This window comes from Hypanus sabinus, chromosome 7, assembly GCF_030144855.1.
Source record: "Hypanus sabinus isolate sHypSab1 chromosome 7, sHypSab1.hap1, whole genome shotgun sequence".
NCBI classification, from domain to species: domain Eukaryota; kingdom Metazoa; phylum Chordata; class Chondrichthyes; order Myliobatiformes; family Dasyatidae; genus Hypanus; species Hypanus sabinus.
The window spans coordinates 47,750,369-47,773,874 of record NC_082712.1 but is presented as its reverse complement, the minus strand read 5'-3'; the positions used below and the strand labels follow the sequence as shown (position 1 = coordinate 47,773,874).

At 41.0% G+C, this 23,506-nt stretch overlaps 1 long non-coding RNA gene across 1 annotated transcript; it reads left to right on the top strand.

Moving 5' to 3' along the window:
* The first annotated feature begins 331 nt into the window (after window positions 1-331).
* LOC132396323 (uncharacterized) lies at window positions 332-22,803 on the top strand. Its single transcript, XR_009512952.1, has 3 exons — window positions 332-467; window positions 7,466-7,913; window positions 21,278-22,803. It is a non-coding gene; the product is annotated as an uncharacterized LOC132396323 (long non-coding RNA).
* The last annotated feature ends 703 nt before the right edge of the window (window positions 22,804-23,506 follow it).

The following is a 23,506-nucleotide window of genomic DNA, read 5'->3' as shown; positions in this document are numbered from 1 at the left end:
CTGTTGTTAGTTCTGACTAGTTTGAGTGCTGATGCAGGCAGCAAGAAAAGAGACAATAGATCCTACCTCACCATCACTGACAATTGCTGCCACTGAGCTATAGCCAATCACATTTTACCCTCCGATATATATTGACATCCCACTAATCACTGGCAACTGCCATAGCTAATCTTTTTACTGCATCAGTCAGATCTATCCTCTGATCAATCACTGACAAGGTTTGATTTGACAAGGTTCTGACAAGAGGCAGAGAAGCAGACACAGAATGAACAGGTCACTGAGTTTTAATCAGCACATAGGACAATAATACATGGTCAGCCATCAGGGCCACAAACAAAGAACTCGCAGTCTAACTAAAACCTAATACCGCCACTGTGGCTCGAAAGCAGTAACCTAGAACTAAATTAATACCTTTCCTGTAACAGTGTCTATCTAAATCACTGACCTTTCCTGGAACGTGGGCTAAGGTAAGCAGGGATTATTGTTGCTGTGCTTTGATCAAGACTTGACGAGACTGAAGCAAAAGGAAGAGAGTTAAGTACAATTACAAAGAAACCCTAATTGGCTGGAATGTGTGTAATCTCACTTGCGTGATTGCCATCTTCTTTCTGCTGCCTGCCTGCGAGAGTGCCCAGACCGCAGTGTCTGCAGTTGGAACAGGCACTCCTCCCTAAGGGGCAGTTTCTGAGGCGCGAGAGGCCTGTGCCTGCTTGAAATGACAAATGTTTGGAGTGGAAACCAAGAATGTTCCTTTGGATGATATCCCTCCCAATCAGTGAGGTACAGGACACTCCCTTGCACCCGCTGGGATGCCAGGATGTGCTGAATATAATAGACCAGGAACCCATCACCCAGCAGAGAGGAGGAGGGGTGGGTGATTAGAGTGGGCGGGTGTTAGGGGAAGAAGTCACTGGCTTTAGTTTGGAAACATGGAACACTGTGTAACAGTAGGTGCAGCCTGTAGTGGGACTTGTTGATAGCCTCCACTATGAATGGTCCCATAGAGCCTGGGGACAGTTTCTGTCAACAGAAATCTTGAGATGCCAGCCAGACTTCTACTCCTGGCTTAAGAGGCCTCACCTATCGGTGAAGCCAATCAGCCTGCCGGGCATGTTTTTTTCTGGGTGCATATTAGAGGAACCCTGGCCCATCTTCACATGCATTTATAGCGTTGGACCAACTGTTCAGCAGCAGGGACTCCCTCGTCAATCTCTTGGTCAGGGAGGGCTGGTGGCTGGAATTCTGTTTGGCATTCTACGGGGGACATGCGAACAGAGGACAACGAGAAGTCATTGTGAGCATTCTCAGACCTAACCAGCTGGGGGATCCAGGTTGTGGGGAAGCAAGAGACAAGGCAGTGCAGGGCTGTCTCCAACCCCTATTTTGCTCTCAGTTGGCTGTTAGATTGGGAGTAGAAAGCTGATGAGAGGCTGCCTGTGGCTCCCAACAGAGAACAGAAAGAATTCCAAAAGTGGGTCATGAACTGTGGTCCTCAATAACACACCATGTCCCGAGGGAAGTCGTGCAGCCTGAATATGTGTTGAACCATGAGGGTGGCAGACTCACGAACTGACGGGAACTTGGGGAGAGCAATAAAATGGGCTGCTTTAGTGAGCCAGTCCTCAACTACCAGAATAGTAGTGTTCCCATCTGTCTGAGGCGGACCAGTGATGGAATTCACCGAGAAGTGGAACCAGGGGCAGTGGCGAGAGCAGACAAGCAGGGCACCGATGTGATGTCTTGTTCTTGGCACAAGTGGCTTGGGTGGACGTGAAATCATGGACATCTTGGGACATAGACAGTCACCAAAAACATCTCTTTATAAATTCCATAGTCTGTTGAATCCTCAGGTGGCCGACCAGACAGAAAGAATGACCCCACTCTAACATTCTGGGGTGCACAGTGGCAGGGACAACCAGCTGGTTGGAAGGTCCCCCACCTGGGCCTGGATCCAATTGATGGGCAGCCTTCACCTCTGTTTCTATTCTCCAAATCAGTGGAGCAGGAATTCATGCGCAGGGAATGATTAGCTGTGGATTGTTGTTGTCAGAGATATCAAACAGGTGAGAGAGAGAGCATCAGCCTTGGTATTCTTGCTGCCAGGTCAGTAGGTGAGGTTGAAATTAAACTAGGTGAAGAAGAGAGCCAAATGGGCTTGAGGGGAGTTGAGTCTCCTGGCATCACAAATGTAGGAGAGGTTTTTGTGAACTGTCCATTCCAGAACGGGGTGCTCTGCAAGTGCTGCATCCAGGGTCTCCTTAACAGCCAGAAGTTCTCAGTTGTCAACTCATAGTTACACTGCAGGAGTCAAGCAATGGGAAAGAAAAGCCCATTATCTACTGAAGAATACAGCTCCAATGGCAACATCAGATGCATCAACCTCAATGATGAATAGACGGATGGGTCTGGGTATTGCAGCACAGGGCAATGGAGATGTGTCACTTTAACTCTGACAATGCTTAGTCTACTTCATTGGTCCATTGGAATCCTGCAGAGTTGTTCTTGATGAGTGTATTTATGGGAGCCATGATGGAACTGAAGTTTCTGATGAAGCAGTGATAAAAGTCTGCAAACCCATGAAGCATCTCACCTGTTTGACTGTAGATGGTTTGGATCTGTGACTACATGAATATTACATGGCTCAATTTGACTACTGCAAGGGGTGAGGATGTAGCTCAAGAACGACACCTGTCTGATGTGGAACATGTATTTCTCTGGCTTGGATAAAGGTTCTTCTCGAGGAGCAGTCTGAGCATTCTCGACTTGTTCCTGGTGAGAGTAGAAACAGATAAGAAAGTCCAAATGCACAAGAACAAACTGATTTCAGGTTCTGGAGAGCATGTTGAAAAACAGCGAGACAGTGCTGGAGACTGGGCGTGGTATGGCGTGGCATCCAGGCTGAAGGTGGTCCTGCCCCAGTGGTTGCCTGGCCGAGGACAAGCTGTATTGTGATTTCTGTGGCATTCATGGACTCGGGTTTATGGTCTATATTTTTATGCTTGGCTATATTTTACCAATATCTTATATGTGTTTTTTATCTTTCTGTGCTATGTGTGCTTGTGCTGTGTGTGACTGTTGGTGCTGTGCTTTTCACCTTCGTCCAGAGTAATGCTGTCTTGTTTGGCTGTATTCATGTGTGGTTCAATGACAATTGATCTTTAATTGAATTTAATTGATAATGAATGCAGGGATGAAGTGTGCAATTCTTCATGTTCACAAGAAAGAAATCCACCCTGGGAGGACGGATAAACCCCAATGCTTCCTTGGTGTATTCTTCCTTGGAAAAGAGCTGGCCCTGAGGAGGACTAGAACCGGGTAAGGGGTCAATAGTGTAGTTGTGTGTCTGCTGTGGAGGCAGAGAGACAGCACTTCTTCTTGAAGTTCAGCATATTCAGCTGCAACACCAGACTGGATTACACTAGCAGTTGGCTCAGAGGAGATACGTTGACAGGGGCATGAGTTAGATACAAAAAGGTAGGTAGGCATGCTGGTCCCCATTCCTGAAGTATATTTAGGGACCAATCAGTGAGTGGGTTGTGTTGAGAGAGCCAGGGAAGGCTGAGCACCAGCGGCAGTTCAGGTGAGTCAACAAGATGGAAGGAGAGCTGTACCCTCTACTTCCCCTTTAGCACAAGTTGGAGGGGTACTGGGGAAGGTCGATCTTGCTGGTATCCAGAGGCCAACCATCCAAAGTCTTGATATCAATATTCTTTCTCATCTGTTGAGAGAGAACTCTCATCTTTGAGGCTGAGAGATATCTATGAGGTTCCTGACTCCCGCTAAGTCAATAAGTGCCAGACTTTGTAGGTCTGGGGACACCATAACAGGGAAGCTAGAAGCATTACTCGATTAGGAGAAGATGCTTATAGGGAGAATCGACCTGTCAGAATTCCCTTTCTTACTGATGGGTCTCCTCATTTTTCTGGGCACTTTGGACATGATGCCTGAAAGTGTCCTGGAGAGCCACGGTAGAGGCACCAACCTGTTCTGGGCCAATCTTGTTCCTCTTGAGATACATGCAGGCCACCCATCTCCACGGACAGTGTACTAGGTGATGAGAGAGGGGGTGAAGAGACCTGGTGATCTGAGGAGTCTGGGGCATTCTCTTTCTGTGGCAGTCAGCAGCCCCGTTGTCTATTCGAATGGCCAGATAATCCAGGCTAATCTGTCACTGTGATCTCGGGCTGGGCATCTGTGTTCATCCCACATAGAAAGTGGTGATGAAAGATCTTTTGTTCCATCCCATCTCAACTGCATAGTCTCGCATTGACCCTCTGCCTTGCATCAGTAGCCAGGACCCTGTCCTGGAAGGTCAAATGCTCTTTTGAACTCGACTACAAATTGCTGGGCAACATCTGTAGGATGTTGAACAGGCTGAATTGTTGTATCTGACAGAATGAGAGTATACTGACAAATTAAAGTTTAAAAACTGTTAGATTCTATTTGGCAACCTTTGAAAATCCATTGTACCAAATTCAGGTTTACAAGCTTTCTTTAGGTAGTGTTATGAACCCTGTAACTGAGTCACTTACCAGCAAAGATAGAGAGGTCCGTTGAAGTCTGATGGTATTATTTTTAACAGTATTTATTAGTAAAAATACACAAAAATAATATCAATGCAAACATACAGATAATATATGTCGTGAATACTAAATCTAAAAGTGCGGGTATAATAATAATCAATAAGAAATAGATCTATCATTGTCTAGGGGATAATGTATTGTCCGATGGAAATATAAAAGTCACTCAGTTCATTTAGGCTGCAGCCTTTGGTTGGAGTCAAGAGAGAGATTCTTAGAAACTTGCCAGCTTTTCCTTTTTATGATTTCGATCCTTCGAGAGTTCTGTTGGTGTGGCCGGTCACTTGTGGCCTCTCCTCTGGCTAAAGCCATTCTTCCGTGGTAAACCCGCTACCCTGGCAAAGGAGGACACACACAGGCCCCACCGGCTTTGGCTATCAAACACTGTCACTGGGTTTCCAGCGTTTCTCCTGGTGCGTCTCAAGGGGTTGTTCCCCAGACCCTCTTTTATCCTTACACACAGGGTCTCAGATGTCACTCAGGTTGGGATGATGCAATCCCTCAACCAGCCCACTCTGGTCATCCCCTGAGGGCATCAATGAATAGTACAGTACTCAATACACAATTCCGTCTCCAAGAGACAATGGCCGTTATCGGTGGCTTTGTCTTGCTGAGGCCAGGACACATTCCAAAACCTTGAAGGTTCTCTCTCATTTCCTGGGTCTCAGACCCGAATTAATAGTGATCTTGCGATTCTCAAGAAGGAGGGGGCCACTTTGTACCCTTCGGCCCCTCAGAGTTGTGGCACATTTGTAACAGTAGTTTTACTGGCATTGTGGAGATTGCCCCTTCCATGAGTTGTCTGGTCAATGTGTTGATGGTGCACCCATACAGTTTGGTTTCATCTATGCCACAGCAGAGTGAGGCATGTGTGTAATTCTGATCCCAAACTTTCCAAACATGGATGAAGTTAACACTTGCAGATGCAGTCAGAATTCCTACCACTACAATGCAAAACAACTTTTGAATATTCACAACACTTCTGCCATTCCGACTTACTTATTCAATTGTTTATATCTTATTCACATGTGATAAAAAATAATAAATGTCCAACATGCTTTTCCAACAGAGTTCCCCACTTCTCAACAATATTGTCTGTCACAAGCTGCAGGAGGTAATAGTCATACAGCTGGAAGAGCTGTTGCCTTTCAGCTCCAGTTACCCAGGTTCAATCCTGTCCTCTGGTGTTATTTGTGCAGAGTCTGACCAAGTGCTCTGACTCCCCACCCCCACCCACCCCAACATCCAAAGGCATGCAGAATGGTGGGTTAATTGGCCAACCAAGAAAAAATTCATGGAATGCGCTGTAATTCCCAGATATGACATAGAAAAAGGCTATTTAACCCTCAAGTTTCGCAGCATGCCAGCTCACAGAACAGTCCTATTTCCTTACTCATTTTCCGTATACTTGCTCTCCCCACATTCCCATCAACTCTCACCAGATTCTACCACTCACCTACACACTGGGGTATTATTTGACACTGGCCAACTTGCCTGCTACCAAGCATCTTTAGCTGCAGAAAGAAACAAGAACACCTGGTGGAAATCCATAGGGCAAGTGTGCAGACAACACTCAGACACAACCGAAGTTCAGGATCTAAGGCCTAGGTTTCTGAAGCTGTGAGACAGAGGCTGTACTAGGTGTACTGCTCATTCATAAGAAGGTAATCCCACATGTGATTAACATAAATCCTTAGCAAAGTTCAAAGTAAATTTATTATTCTTGAGATTCAATTTCTTGCAGGCATTTGCAGGAAGATAAAGAAATACAATAGAATCTATGAGAAACTATATACGTATAACAAATACTGACAAATGTGTTGGTTCATGGCCAAGTGGTTAAGGTGTTCGTCTAGTTATCTGAAGGTCGCTAGTTCGAGCCTTGGCTGAGACTGCGTGTGTGTCCTTGAGGAAGGCACTTAACCACACATTGCTCTGCGACGACACCAGTGCTAAGCTGTATGGGTCCTAATGCCCTTCCCTTGGACAACATCGGTGGTGTGAAGAGGGTAGACTTGCAGCTTGGGTAACTGCCAGTCTTCCATCAAAAAGCCCTGCCCAGGCTTGCGCCCTGGAAACTTTCCAAGGTACAAATCCATGGTCTATCAAGACTAACGGAGGCCTACACTACACACACTGACAAACATCTAATGTGCAAAAGAGAACAAATTGTGCAAATAATAATTTAAAAAAGTAGTACTAAGAACACAAGTTGTAGAGTCCTTGAAAATGAGCAAGTTGTGGAGTTAGTTCAGTATTGGGGTAAGTGAAGTTATCCAGGCTGGTCCAGGAGTCTGATGATTGTAGGGTAATAGCTGTTCTTGAACTGAGTGGTGTGGGACCTAAGACTCCTTTGCCCCCTACCCAATAGTAGTAGCAAAAAAGGAGCATAGCCTGGATGATGGGGGTCCTGGACGCTGCTTTCTTCTGGCAGTGCTCCTTGTAAATACTTTCAATGATGGGGAGGGCTTTGTCTGTGATGGGCTGGGCTCTATCCACCACCTTTTGTAAACTTTTCTACTTTCCACTTTCACCGTTAGTTGCTCTTCCAATAGTAGTGACATCCTACAAAATTCTGCCCATTGATTAAAATAAGTTGAACTTTAAGAGGCCTTTTAATGGGTAATTAGATGAATAAGGCATAGAGGCATATGGAATTAATGCAAGCAAGTGAATTAATATAGATAGGCAATTGATTTGCATATTGTAGTGGACATAGTCCAACTCTATGACCCATTTAATTTCAGAATGTTTGATTAATCACAGTGCCCCAGAAATCAAAATCTTAGTACCTAATTCCAACATTTAATCAAAAATATTAAATCTGATGAAATTAAAGCATCTGTCTACATTGCAATAGTAATTTTGTTTTACATTTTTCTTAGTATCTTGGATTTAGGACATTGGACAAACTTCAAAAGTCATTCTGGAAAGGGAAAAACGTTAATGAAAGACTGACAAGTGACAGTGACTGGGCAAGACTGCGATAAAAATGATATACAGGTAATTAGGAGAGAGGTGACAGAAGACGATAATTCAAATAATTCAAGAACAGGAGCCAAGCAGGAACAGGAACTTCGGCCAGCTGGACTGGACTGCATCAGGCAGAATGGGACAGTTGGCCTTTTGTCACCATTCGGAGTGGATGAAGCTGACTTCTTTGAGCTGAAATGAGGCATCTCATCTCCATCCTGGTAGTTGGGCTGCTGATGTCCCCTTTCCTGCACTCTCAAATGCCCGAGGATGAAGTGATAAAGCTTTGTGAACCAGACTATGCAATAAAACTCACTGTCCTCTGCCAAAAATTGAAAACTGACGTTAACCATTTACATGGTGAGTACAGAGATCTGTTCCATTTACATGAAATAGTCATTGGTGTAGATACCACTAAGCACTAGTTGTGAAGTGATTTTACTGAATAATAGATTATGAAAGAAATGCTCACATTTACTGAAAAACTGCACGGGTCCCATGAAAACATGCTTTTTTTTTGTATTTGATGTGGAGGCTCTGAGGGTTCCAGGAACTTTGGAGTGCAAATTGGATGAATGGAAACATAATGAGCCTTTTCTTCCATTCTTGTCACACTGAGCTATATATTACATCAGACTGTGTTGGGATTTATTTCATTAAAACAACAAAGTTTCAGTTTTTCTGCCATTCACTTCTAAATCAAAAAAACAGAACAGATCGCTACATGTCTTCATGTTGGATTGCATATTTGGGATGCTTTATTATTACATTGGGAGGGTGGAACTCTAATGTTCGAAAGCATGTGACATAGATTACAGCTGCAAAGCACAAAGATTCCTATTGTGAACAAAGTTTGCAGAAAATAAATATGATTTGGTTGAAAAAAGGCCATTTTGTGTATGGTACTGATAATATAAAACAACTTGTTGGATTAATTTTCCTCTGTGAAGAATGAATCAGCAGCCCTTCTAAATGAAGGGTCAGTGATCTTCTTCACTGAAACGTCAGCTTACTTTTTCAGTGAGGTCAGTGTCCTTAGTGATGCTTCTAGACTTGTCCTTCTGCTGAACTCCCTTTTGATTGTAATGTAGTGATTTCTATTTTATTTAGGTAGGAAAAGGGAGGAGGTCCTGATAACAGACGACAGGGAGTTAGAAAAGAAGCTGACAAGCAGGACCTCAAAGGTAGTAATCTTGGGATTACTGCCTGTGCTACGTGACAGTGAGTATAGGAATAGAGTGAGGTGGAGGATAAATGCATGGCTGAGGAGTTGGAGCAGAGGGCAGGAATTCAGATTTCTAGATCATTGGGATCTCTTTTGGAGCAGGCGTTGAATCATAGGAGGACCAATATGCTGGTGGGGAGGTTTGTTTAGGATATTAGGGAGAATTTAAGGTTCCGGTGATGTCATCGTCGAGAATGGCAGCTTAAGTCACTAGCTCCTCCGGAAAAACGTGTATTATGCCCCGTTAACCCATCAAGTATAGTATTTTTCGAAAGTATTTGAACAGATAAGAGGGGCAAGAATGGGGAAAAAGAATGGAAATAAAAAAAAGCGACACTGTGGAGCCTGCTGTCGATAGGTCTGCAGTGGTAGATAGGTCTGATAGTTCTCCTACCTGACCGCGTGCTAGTGAGGCGGACGCTGGATCTCGTTCAGGTGAAGCTGCAAATATGATCGCAATTCTGAAAGAGATAAGGGAGTTCCAGAAAGATATAAAGCAGCAGCTACATGATATTAAGTCAGAGCTCGCCAACGTCAATCAAAAAATAGCAGTGGCAGAGACTCGAATTGAGAAGGTGGAAGATCACGTTGAAAACATGGAACGGCTACTAAGTAAGAAGATAAAAATATTAAATCAACAAGAAGGTAAACTGCTTGACCTGGAGGGAAGATCACGGTGGAAAAATATCAGAATATACAACATTCCAGAAGGAGTGGAGGGCTTGTCTACGACGGAGTTTGTCGGAAAGTTGCTGCAGGACACGCTGGAGCTTCCCTCGACTATGGAGCTGGAAATTGAGAGAGCGCATCGTGCGCTCGTCCCGAAGCCTACCTGAGATAGAGTAGATAAGCCACGCTTAATAATAATAAAATTCCTTCGATACAGTACCAAGATGGAAATTCTACGAAGGGCCTGAGGTAAGAAGTGGGTGTTTTTAGATGAAAAATTAATATATTTTGACCAAGATTACCCCCCATGGTCCTGCAGAAACGTAAAGAATACTCTGAAGTAGACCGAATACTAAAACAAGAAAGGATTAGACTTCAAACTCCGTACCCTGCTAAACTTCGAGTGTTTTATCAAGATGGGATCCAACTGTATCAGACAGTGGAAGAGGCGACTACAGACATGAAGGCCAGAGGGTTGCCCATCAGCGTGATGAAACCGAGGGCAAGCCTGGCAGAGGAATTATCCCGCTCCGCTTGGGAAATAGTGCGAGAATCGAGAAGGCAGGAGACGGGAGGAGGCCAAGAGAAGTATATCAGGAAGAGACTGGGAGTTTCCCAAAGACAGCCCTCACCCCCCTCCAGTAGAGCCATAAGGTTTGGCTAACTTTAAAAATGTTGCGAAGCTAAATGGAAGCAAAAGTAGACAGTGATATACCTTTCTCGAGAAATACTTATTATAATGTGGATTTTATATTACTTAGTTGTTATTCTTTATTCGCTCACTTACTCCTTTTTCCCCACCAAAATGAGAATATATATGTGTGCATATATGTGTATGTATGTAATATATATGTATATATATATGTGTGTGTGTGTGTGTATGTGTGTGGGTGTGTGTGTATATATAGGAAGAGTACACAGGGAAATCTTTTCTGTGTAATGGATTTGTTCACTGACTTTTATGAATACTGCAATGGGGGCCCTCATCTCACAAGTAGGAGGGGTTATCCCCCACAGCTAGACATTTCCTCTAGCTCAACTCAACATCATCTACCAGAGACCTCAGCTTTGGAATCACACCTTTGTTGCCTTTTTTGTTATTATTTGCATTTCTTGGTTCTTATTTGTTCAGGAAGTAGATCAATTAAGTTTTATTCTGCTAATTTCAATGATACATTGACAGAAAAATACAGATGGCTAAGGACAAAGTAAAATTTATTTCTTTTAATGTCAATGGGCTATTAAATCCAATCAAACATAGTAGAATTTTATCCAAAATGAAAAAAGAACAATCCCATGTAGTATATTTACAGGAAACTCATTTAAGTGATAATGAGCATAGAAAACTAAAGAAAATGGGCTTCACTAATTTGTTTTTCTCCTCATATGAATCAGGACATAGGAGAGGAGTTGCTATTTTTATCTCAAATAAGCTAAATTTTGAAAAAGTATTCAAAATGGGAGTTAAAGAGGGCAGATATATTCTGGTAAGAGGGAATATAGATGGAAATTCAGTTACTCTATTGAATATATATGCACCCCCGAGAAGTGATATTGGTTTCTTTCAGAAAATTACTGATATTATGGTAGCAGAAACAGAAGCTCTCCTGATATGTGGGGGAGACTTAAATTTACAATTACAACCTAACTTAGACTCTTCCAATAGAAAAACCTATGAAACAAAATCCTTACATAATAAAGTTAATACACTTTTTGAGGATGTTGGTTTAATTGATATATGGAGGGACCTTTTCCCTGACAGAAGGGATTACACTCATTATTCTGCTCCACATTCTGTATCTACAAGAATTGACTATTTCATAACATTTGGAAAAGTCAAAGACAAAATAAACACCTGTGGAATTGGGACAATAGATGTAAGTGACCATGCACCTATATATTTATCTGTTGATTTTGATCTACAACCAAAGAATACTATTTGGAAGCTAAATTCAAGCCTACTCAATGATCTGTACTTTAAGGAACAAATTAAAAAAGAAATTGGTCTCTACTTAAAATTTAATGATAATAGAGAGGTTTCATCTCCTATTTTATGGGATACTCTGAAGGCTGTCTTAAGAGGGAAAATTATAGTGATATTTTCATATAAGGAAAAAAAGGAATAAGACATTAGAGGAATTACAAAATAGGCTGAAGAAACTAGAGAAAAAACACAAATTAAATTTGGCACAGTATACATTAGGGGAAATTTAAAAAATTAGGAATGAAATTAATAGTTTGGCTACGCAAGAAATCAGGAAAAATTTCATGTTTCTGAAACAGAGACATTATGAAAATGGATCAAAATCTATGAAAATACTGGCGTGGAAACTGAAAAAAAAGGTAGTAGAAAATACAATTCATACAATTAGGGACCAAAGAACGAAAATGATAAAAAGTAAGCTTAGTGAAATTCAAGAAGCTTTTGAAGTGTTTTACAAAACTCTATATTCCAAAGTTCCAGGGGAAAGCATAACCCAAATTGACACCTTCTTGAATTCTCTAGAGTTACCCACTTTAAGCGAAGAACAAAATAGAAGGATGACTGCTGATATAACTGAAGTTGAATTAAAAACTGCAATTAGTAGGCTTAAATTAAGCAAATCACCAGGATCAGATGGGTATACGGCAGAGCAGTACACAGAATTTAGAAATGAGTTAATTCCTGTTTTACTCCCCACACTGAACTGGGCTCTGAAAAAGGCATAAATGCCACCCAGTTGGAAGGAGGCGATAATCTCAGCCATACAGAAAGAAGGCAAGGATAAAATGGAATGCGGTTCATTTAGACCAATATCCCTTCTTAAAGTAGATTATAGATTATTTACCTCCATCATGGCCAAATGATTAGAAGAGTTTCTACCCATACTGATACATAACGATCAGACAAGTTTTATACAACAACGCCAAACACAAGACAATATACGAAGGACACTTCACATTATGGTTCATATACAAAAAAATAAAATCGAAGCAATAGTGATAAGCGTGGACACTGAAAAGACACTTGATTCGGTTAATTGGAATTTTCTTTACAGAGTTTTAAATAGATTTGGTTTCCAAGACACAATTATTGAAACTATACAGACACTATATGACAACCCTACTGCTAATATTAAAATCAATGGATATTTATCAAATAGTCTTACCCTAGAAAGGGGCACGAGACAGAGTTGTTCATGGTCACCGCCACTCTTCGCATTATATCTGGAACCATTAACTCAATACATCAGACAAAATGAAGATATCAGGGGAATTACTATTAAAGGGACAGAGACATAAATTGGCTTGTTACGCGAATGATATTTTGATTTATTTAAGGCAACCAACATACTCTTTACCTAAATTGATGCAATCCTTTGAACAATATGGTCAATTATCAGAGTACAAGATCAACACAGATAAAAACCAATTACTTTCATTTAACTATAGCCCACCAAGAGAAATTGAAAGCAGATATCTCTGGGCATGGCAAACAGAGTCTTTCAAATATTTGGGCATCATTATGCCAAAAGATCTGGCAAAATTATCAGAATGTAATTATCAGCTTTTATATAAAAAAATTAAGGAAGATACAGCAAGATGGAACCTGATTCCTTTTTTCAGTCTCAGTTCAAGGATTGAGGCTATTAAAATGAATATACTGCCCAGACTGTTATATCTCTTTCAGACCCTACCAATAGAGATTAATCAAAATCAATTCAATGAATGGAACAAGATGTTATCAAGGTATATTTGGCAGGGTAAAAGGCCTAGAGTTCATCTCAAAACTTTGCAATTAGCAAAGGAAAAGGGGGGATGAGGCCTACCTCCTCTTAGAGATTATTATTTTGCAGCACAGTTGAGAGCTGTGATATGTTGGTGCAACCCATCATATGACACTCAATGGAAAAACATTGAGGAGCGGGTACTTCCCATCCCCATACAAGCAATTTTGGCTGATAACAACCTGCAAAGGTACATAAATACTATTGATAACCCATGGGCAAAATTGACTCTTAAAATATGGAAAACTACTATAAAATATAATCTAGAGGGAGATATTGCCATTCTTAAATGGTGTGCATATGACTTGGATTTTACACCAAATAAACTGATGCTAGATTTAAGGACTGGACAGCTAAAGGAATAACAGTTCTTTGGAACATAATGAAAGAAGGAACTCTGTTCAGCTTTGAAATGCTTAAAGAGAAACACTTATTAGAAAAACAAGATTTTTGTTGGTATTTACAGATGCGACCATGTGTTAATAAGATGCTTAAGAATGTAACCAAGGCAAGTACATGCTTGATAGAGCTATTTAGAAAAGCATATGATTCAGATAATGGTAGTAGAATCATTTCAAGCATGTATAAGGGATTGTCAAATCTTAAAACACATTCAACTTCATACATTAAAACAAAATGGGAGAAGGAAGGAGGGATAATTATATCTGAGGAGGAATGGACAACAATATGGAGATATCAATGGAACTGTACCAGTTCATAGAAATGGAGGGAGTTTGGATGGAAATACTTGATAAGATATTTTATTATACCATCTCAGAAATCCCATTATGATAGTAACCTCCCTATTTGCTGGAGAAATTGTGGAAATCAAAATACAAATTATTATCATAGTTTTTGGGACTGCCCTGTTATCAAAGACTATTGGAGGGGGATACACAATGCCCTACAAGACATCTTTAAATGTGAAATACCTTTAGAGAGTAAGACCATATATTTTGGATATATACCTCAAGAATGGTTGAAAAGAGATAAATATTTAATGAATGTACTGTTGGTGGCTGGTAAAAAGACTCTTACTAGGAAATTGTTATCACAGGAGAACCCAACTTTAAATGCATGGATGGAAATTACAATGGACATTTACAAAATGGAGAAGATAACAGCATCTGTTAACCATAAGCTGGAACAATTTGATTCATACTGGGAAAATGGTTTAATTACATAATTCCTTATAGGCCTGATTTTATTCTCACAAATCAATGAATATGTCATAAAAAAGATCACTCCCTACTTGTACATAGTTTTTTTTTCCCTTTTGCTTGTTTTTTTTCTCTCCATTCTTTTCTATGAGTGTATACCTCAGATAAATACTATGTGGAGATTTGTGATATATATGATTATATAATATATATGTACAATGTCTGAAATACATCTTATGGAAATGTTTGTTTGATGATGAACTTCAATTAAAAAAAATAAATTACAAAATAAAAAGAATTTAAAATAGAATTGCTGGGCTACGGGAACCGTACTGAAGAGACGGAGGAAGGGACAATTGGCTCACAAATTGAGAAAGCTTGTAGGCAGTGTGAGAGGGAGAATAGGCAGGTGATAGCGAAGGGATACGCTCAGACTGATGGTTTGAGATGTGTCTAGTTTAATGCAAGAAGTATCACGAACAAAGCGGATGAGCTTAGAGTGTGAGTCCGTACGTAGAGCTATGATGTTGTGGCCATTACAGAGACTTGGATGGCTCAAGGGCAGGAATGGTTACTTTGAGTGCCAGGCTTTAGATGTTTCAGAAAGGATAGGGAGGGAGGCAAAAGAGGTGGGGATGTGGGACTGCTGATCAGAGGTAGTGTCACGGCTGCAGAAAAGGAGTAATTCATGCAGGGATTGTCTACTGAGTCTCTGTGGGTGGAAGTTAGGAACAGGAAGGGGTCAATAACTCTACTGGGTGTTTTTTATAGACCTCCCAATAGCAACAGGGACAGCGAAGACAGGGAGGGAGACAGATTCTGGAAAGGAGTAATAATAACAGGGTTGTCATGGTGGGAGATCTTAATTTCCCAAATATTGATTGGCATCTTCCTAGATCAAGGGGTTTAGATGGGGTGGAGTTTGTTAGGTGTGTTCAGGAAGGTTTCCTGACACAATATGTAGATAAACCTACAAGAGGAGAAGCTGTACTTGATCTGGTATTGGAAAGTGAACCTGGTCAAGTGTCAGATCTCTCAGTGGGAGAGCAGTTTGGAGATAGTGACCACAATTCCATCTTCTTTACCATAGCATTGGAGAGGGATAGGAACAGACAAGTTAGGAAAGCGTTTAATTGGAGTAAGGGGAAATATGAAGCTATCAGGCAGGAACTTGGAAGTATAAATTGGGAACAGATGTTCTCAAGGAAATGTACTGTAGAAATGTGACAAATGTTCAGGGGATATTTACGTGACGTTTTCCATAGGTACATTCCAATGAGGCAAGGATTGGATGGTAGGGTACAGGAACCGTGGTGTACAAAGGCTTTTGTAAATCTAGTCAAGAAGAAAAATAAAGCTTACGAGAGATTCAAAAAACTAGGTAATGATAGAGATGGAGAAAATTATAAGGCTAACAGGAAGGAGTTTAAGAATGAAATTAGGAGAGCCAGAAGGGGCCAGGAGAAGGCCTGGACGAGCAGGATTAAGGAAAACCTCAAGGCATTCTACAAGTACGTGAAGAGCAAGAGGATAAGATTTGAGAGAATAGGACCAATCAAGTGTGACAGTGGAAAAGTGTGTATGGAACCGGAGGAGATAGTGGAGGTACTTAATGAATACTTTGCTTCAGTATTCACTATGGAAAAGTATCTTGGAGATTGTAGGGACGACTTGCAGTGGATGGAAAAGCTTGAGCATATGGACATTAAGAAAGAAGATGTGCTCAATCTTTTGGAAAGCATCAATTTGGATAAGTCACAGGGACCAGACAAGATATACCCCAGGCTATTGTAGGAGGCAATGGAGGAATTTGCTGATCCTCTGGCAATGATCTTTGCATTATCAATGGGGACGGGAGGGGTTCTGGAGGATTGGAGGTTTGCAGGTGTAGTTCCCTTATTCAAGAAAGGGAGTAGAAATAGCCCAGGAATTATAAACCAGTGAGTCTTACTTCAGTTGATGGAGAAGATCCTGAGAGGCAGGAGTTATGAACATTTGGAGAGGCATAATATGATTAAGAATAGTCAGCATAGCTTTGTGAAAGGCAGGTTGTGCCTGACGAGTCTGATTGAATTTTTTGAGGATGTGACTAAACACATTGATGAAGGAAGAGCAGTAGATGTAGTGTATATGGATTTCAGCAAGGTATTTGATAAGCTACCCCATGCAAGGCTTATTGAGAAAGTAATGAGCCATGGGATCCAAGGGGACATTGCTTTGTGGATCCAGAACTGGCTTGCCCAGAGTGGTTGTAGACGGGTCATATTCGGCATGGAGGTTGGTGACCAGTGAAGTGCCTCAGGGATCTGTTCTGGGACCTCTTCTCTTCGCGATTTTTATAAATGACATGGATGAGGAATTGGAGGGATGGGTTAGTAAGTTTGCTGATGACACAAAGGTTGGAGGTGTTGTGGATAGTGTGGAGGGCTGTCAGAGGTTTCAGTGAGACATCAATAGGTTGTAAAAGTGGGCTGAGAAGTTGCAAATAGAGTTCAACCCAGGTAAATGTGAGGTGGTTCAGTTTGGTAGGTCAAGTATAATGGCAGAATGTAGTATTAATGTAAGACTCTTGGCAGTGTGGAGGATCAGAGGGATCTTGGGGTCCGAGTCCATAGGACACTCAAAACTGCTGTGCAGGTTGACTGTGTGGTTAAGAAGCCATACAGTGCATTGGCCTTCATCAACTGTGGGATTGAGTTTAAGAGCCGAGAGATAATGTTACAGCTTTATAGGACCTGGTCAGACCCTACTGGGAGTACTGTGCTCAGTTCTGGTAACCTCACTACAGGAAGGATGTGGAAACTATAGAAAGAGGGCAGAGGTGTCCTGGTTTCACAGCAAAGAGGGGAGACATAACAAACAACTTGCTGATTTACAATGTTATAAGTCAGTTGCATCACTTTTTCCGAGCCCTGTGCTCTAAGAATTTGGATCCCTGGGCACACAGCCAGTGGCTAGATAGCTGCTTTCAGTCTTCCGTGTACTCCCATGACTCACCAGTTTCCTGTGGTGGCACTGACCTTGAGTCCGCCCATCTCCAGAGCCTCACAGTCCCAGAACCCTGAAGGCACACTAGTCTTCTAGGCTGCTTCCTTGATATGTCGAATAGCGGCCAGTCGTGAGACCCGGAGAGGGCAAAGAATGGAAGTCAGCTTGTAACTCCAGGTCAAGGTCTTTAGAAGTACCCTGAAAGAGAAAAATAGAGATATTAAAGATAGAAATAGAGCTGTTTCCAAAAATGCAAGCAAAGGAGTCGCCATTGGGCACCCTTGTCCTTCTAAGCTCCACCTTTTCACGAGGTCAATGTCCCAAAAGCAGTGTAGCCGTAAGTCTTCTAGCTTCACAAGTGACAGTGAAGAAATCATCCAACCCAGCAAGTGATGTCTGTCTCTTAAAGGTCAAAGTAAATTTATAATCAATATATGCATATGTTACCATATACTACTGTATCTTGGGATTTATTTTCTTGCAGGCTCTTACAGGACCAAAAGTTAAACCACAGAATTTACTAAAAGACTACCTAAACAGACAAAGAGTGACAAACACTAATGTGTAAAAGAAGACAAACTATGCAAATAAAAAATTATACTGAGAACATGAGTTGTAATGAGTCATTGAAAGTGAGTGTGTAGGTTATAGAATCAACTCAGAGTAGTGTTGAATGAAGTTATCCAAATCATTTTGGGAGCCTGATAGTTGCATGGTAAGAATTGTTCCTAAACTTAATGGTATGGCATCTAGTGCTTCTTTATCTCCTGCCTGATTGTAGTAGTGAGAAGAGGGCATGGCCTGGATAGTGGAAGTCTTCAATGATGAATTCTGCCTTCTTGTGCCAGTCCTCCATGTAAATGCATTGAATGGTTGGGAGAGCTTTGCCGGAGATGGACCAGGATGTGTCCATCACTTTTTGTAATGTTTTCTATTCCTGGGCATTGGTGTTTCCATAGGCCATGAGACAGCCAGTCAAAATAGTCTCCACTGTGCAGCTGTAGAGATTTGTTAAGGCTTGTTTCTCTGTGCATCCCTGGGAACAACTTGTAGATCACAGAGTCTTCTGTCATGAAGATACTCTGAATGATCTTGATATCTTGGTTAATGGCCCAGAAAGTTTTCTGAGAATACTAAGAAAACATTCGCAAGGAAATTTAAATGACTTCTTCAAAAGTGTGAATTCCTAACTTAGATTAATCATATGATAAACTATTCTGGACAGTAAAAGCAAAGACTCTGATTGCGGTAAAATAAGGAACAATGAATCCAGACAATGATATTACCAAGGTCTCAAATGCAGGCAGAAGAGCTGTTAAAAATAAAAAATAATAATAACAATAAGTATTTCATTGATCCCGAGTGGGAAATTATTTTGTTTCAGCAGCAACATTTAAAAACACAGTTAGCAATAAATATAAGGAATAGTATAATAAAGTACAGAATAGTAATATATACAATGTTAATTCACCAATGTGCATTGATAATGTTATGAAATAATAAAACAAAGACTACTGTACTATGACGTGAATTCACCTGTTGCACAGAGATCAACTGTTCTATACGCTTAATGCATTCGGTAGGAAAGATTTCCTGTAACCATCCTTGTGACAGCAGACCTGAATGAGCCCGTTTGAAAGGGTGCTCAGCTGTTTATTCAGTAAATCATGGAGATGATCTGCCAGATTGTCCATAATGAATAACAGTTTGTTTAGTGACCAACTCTCCATCACCAACTCAAAAGAGTCCAGTTGTAGCCAAGGACAAATCCAGCCTTTTTGATGAGTTTATTTAGTCTTTTTGCATCATCAGCTCCAATTCTGCTCCCCAAACATAAAGCCATAAAGAAGACTGTACTCACTACAACAGACTGGTAAAAGATCTCCAACATCCTGCTGCACATATTGAAGGATCTCAGCTTCCTTATAAAACAGAATCTGCTCATCCCCTTGTAAACAGCCTTGGTGTTGGTTTTCCAGGTTTGTTTTCCAAGTCTGTTATCCAGGTCCCTCTCTGATAACCCCAACAATTGCATGGAAGTAAGAAATTAGTAGAGGCCCAGGTTAAATTAAAAAATGTGTTTATTGTCATATGCACAGGTGCAATGAAAAACTTACTCCAGCAGTATCCGAGGCATATAGTATCAGATAAGCAGTGTTAACAAGAAAAACATGAACTACATACATTTTTTTTACAATAAAATACAATTAGGAAAAATACAAACAGTATTTTGGTGTAAAGTGGTCAAAATGGTCATAGTGTAACTAAACTGTAGTGATTAGAATTTTGCTGGTTGGTTGAAGAACTGTAATTTTGAAGGGAAGTATCAGTTTTTGAATCTTCTAGTGTGTGACTTCAGGCTTTAGTACTTATTGCCTAGTGAAATACCTTTGTGAGAAAATGTGATAGATAGATATTTTAAAATCATACAGCTTAGACTCTTCAGCCCAACTGGCCCATGCCAACCAATATCTTTCTTTAACTAAAGATAAAAAGAGTACAAGGTAAATTAATGTTTAATGTTAAGTCGGAGATCAGTTATGATCTCACCAGATTGCACTTGGGTACTATCTCCACATCTTCTGATAAGGCAAAATCTAATCAGGGATAGTCATAATCTGATTAGGGATAGTCAGCATAGTGTGGAGGATCTGAGAGATCTTGGAGTCTGTGTCTATAGGACATTCAAAGCTGCTGCACAGGTTGACAGTGTTGTTAAGAAGGCATATGGTGTGTTCATCAACCATGAGATTGAGTTCAAGAACTGTGAGGTAATTTTACAGCTATAAAAGACCTTGGTTAGACCCCACTTGGAGTACTGTGTTCAGTTCTTGTCACCTCACTACAGGAAGGATGAGGATACTATAGAGAGAGGGCAGAGGAGATTTACAAGGATGTTGCCTGGGTTGGAGAGTATGTCTTATGATAATAGGTTGAGTGAACTTAGCCTTTTCTCCTTGGAGTGACAGAGGATGAGACATTACCTGATAGAGGTGTATATGATGATGAGAGGCATTGAACATGTGGATAGGCAGATGCTTTTTCCCAGGGTTGAAAAGGCTAACATGAGGGGGCATAGTTTTAAGGTGCTTGTGAATGTCAGGGGTAAGTTTTTCACACAGAGAGTGGTGGGTGTGAGGAATGCACTGCCAGCAGCAGTGGTGGAAGCGGATACAATAAGGTCTTTTAAGAGCCTCTTAGATAGGTACATGGAGCTTAGAAAAAAATAGAGGGCTATATGCTAGGGAAATTCTAGGCAGTTTCTAGAGTAGGTTACATGGTTGGTACAACATTGTGGGCCGAATGGCCTGTAATGTTCTGGAGATTTTCTATTTTCTATGTAAATAAGTCCCAGATGTCTCACAGGATGGCACCTGGGAATTATCTCCACATCTTCTCCTAATCCTCTTGACAAGGGGAAAGTAATCTCCTCGATTATTACACAGTTCAGACTGAAAGTATTTTCCCCCAGTCATTTTAATGTGGATGGTTCTGAACTTTATAAGGATTGTAAACTTTAACATGAAATATACTAAGAATTTATGAAGCTATTAATGTATGTTAGCTGGTAACTGATGGTGGCCCATCAAGTGTGTTCCATCATTCAATAATGGCTGCATTTGGTCCATTAGATCCATTCTGTCATTCAATCATAGCTGATTTGTTTTTCCTCTGAACTCCATACTCCTGCTTGCTTGATCCATTGGCTGATGATTTGTTGCTATTATTTTCTATTTAAATTTGAATGTCCAACTGTCTTACCTGATTAACCACTGCAACTGCCCATCCTCGCTATCGCTGTCATTGTTTGATTGCTAATACATCCCATTTGTTTTGTTCTAGATTAACAATCTGCAAATGGGACAAACATAAATAAAAATAAAATCAGCCTCAACAATCTTCTTTTATTCACAGTTGGAGTCGAAGATCCCCTCCAGAACCTGACCAAATTGGAGTACATCAAGGATAAGTACATGAAGAAGATTAAAAGCATTTTTGACAGGGACAGGAATCAGCTACTCAAGATGCATAATGCACAGCAACCAATTTACAATCCATACAACCAAAACAAGCCAAAACCAAAAGCTGGTTATGAATCTGTCTTTCAGACCAGCCGAGATTCCATAATGCAACCTGCTAAACGAAGTTATGCTAATGATTCTAAAAAGAGTAATAAACAATTGTTGTATAGTGACCTATGCTGTATTAATGGGTGTACCAAGGCTGTGATCCTCACTGAACTCTGTTCCTCAAAATAATAGTGTATTTCCATGTTTGTGAAATACTGTATATGTGGAATCAGAATCAATCTAGTTATAGAGTCATGGAGTCATAAAGAATATAACATGGATACAGGCCCTTTGACCCAATCCTTACCAACTATGGTGCCCATTCAGCTAGTCCCAATTTCCTACATTTGGCCCATATCCCTCCTACTCTGATACCATTGTATCTGCCTCAACTTCTTCCTCTGGCAGCTCATTCCATAGTCTCACAACCCCCTTTATGAAAGTGTTGCCCCTCAGCTCCCTTTAAATTGTTTCACCTTTCACCCTAAGTCTATGCCCCATATTCTCCCATCCTGTGGAAAAGATTGTTACCATCCATCTTATCCATGCCTGTCATAATTTTAAACATTTTTATAAGGTCACCCCTGATTCTCCTGTGCTCCAAGGAATAAAGACCTAGAATGGCTAACCTCTCCCTGTAACCCAGGCCCTCTAGTCCTGGCAACATCCCCGTACATCCTTTCTGCACAATCAATCTCGGTTAGCTCCTGTCTACACCTCCTGCCCCCCCCCCCCACCAAAATGAATGCTGCTCCAGTTGAGGGTAGTCACCTGTGGACCTGTTCAATCCTTTTCTATCGCTATTTTAAAACTAATGAAATTATGGTCACAAGAGCCAAAATGCTTCATTCTCACATTGGAGGTCCAGTATTGCACTTTCTTAAGTAGGGACCTCTATGTATTAACTCAGGAAATTCCACCCTGTTCATGTCCTTAACACAAAGGAAGTTAAAATTTCCCATTAATACAACCCTACCATTCTTACAACGATGGGCAATTTCTCTACACCCCTACATCTTAAATTCCCTTTGGCTAGTGGAGGATCTATAATACAACCATACTAGAATGACCTTACCCTTGTTGTTTCTAAGTTCTATCCTTAAGGTCTCAGTGGATGACTCCCCAAAACTGTCATCTCTAAGCACAACTGTTACGCCATCCCTTATCAAAAAGGCTATATCCCTCCTCGCTTACTTGTGCCTCTGTCATACCTGTAACATCTGTGTCCTGGAATACTGAGAGGCCAACCCTGCTCTTCTCTCAGTTATGTTTCTGTAATGGGTATAACATCCCCATCAGAGCCATTCCATCTCTGAGTTTGTCTGCCTTATTTGTTAACTTAAAGCATTGCAATAAAAGTGATTAACTGAGTATTCCTTTCTCTGTCTTTATTGCATCCATTGCTATTCTGATACTTGGTCTCATACCCATCCCTTTTTTTACATGTCACCTCCAACCTCAAAGAAATTTCAATGGTCCATGAACCTGAATTCGTGCCCCATGTGCCAGTTCTCAGCAAGAAATTCATCTGGCCTGTCATTCTGTTTCTACCCTCATTACCAAATAGCACTGGGAGTAACTGGAGATCTTGCCTTTGAGGTCCTGTTTCTTTGTGCTTACACTCATCTGCAGGACATCATCTCTTGTTCTACATATGTCACTTATACCTACATGTATGACCTCTAGCTGTTCGTGGTCTCCCTCAAGAATTTTCTATAGCTATTTAAAGCCTGGCTCTGGCACCTGGGAGGCAACACAGATTCTGTCATCACAAGCATGAGAAAATCTGCAGATGCTGGAAATCCAAAGCAATACACGCAAACATACACACAGTCAATGTTCGGGCTGAACATTGTTTACTATTTTTCATAGAAGCTGCCTAGCCTGCTGCATTACTTCAAAATTTTGTGTGTGCTATCCTGGCATCTCTTCTGTGGCCAAAGAACCTCCATCTCCACTAAATTGGTAGACTTAGTGAATTCATATTTTAGACAAGGACACTAAGTTAGGTAAATCTAAAGTTTATCGAGAAATTTACATTGTCTGCACCATCATTCCCACAGTGGGTGTTGAT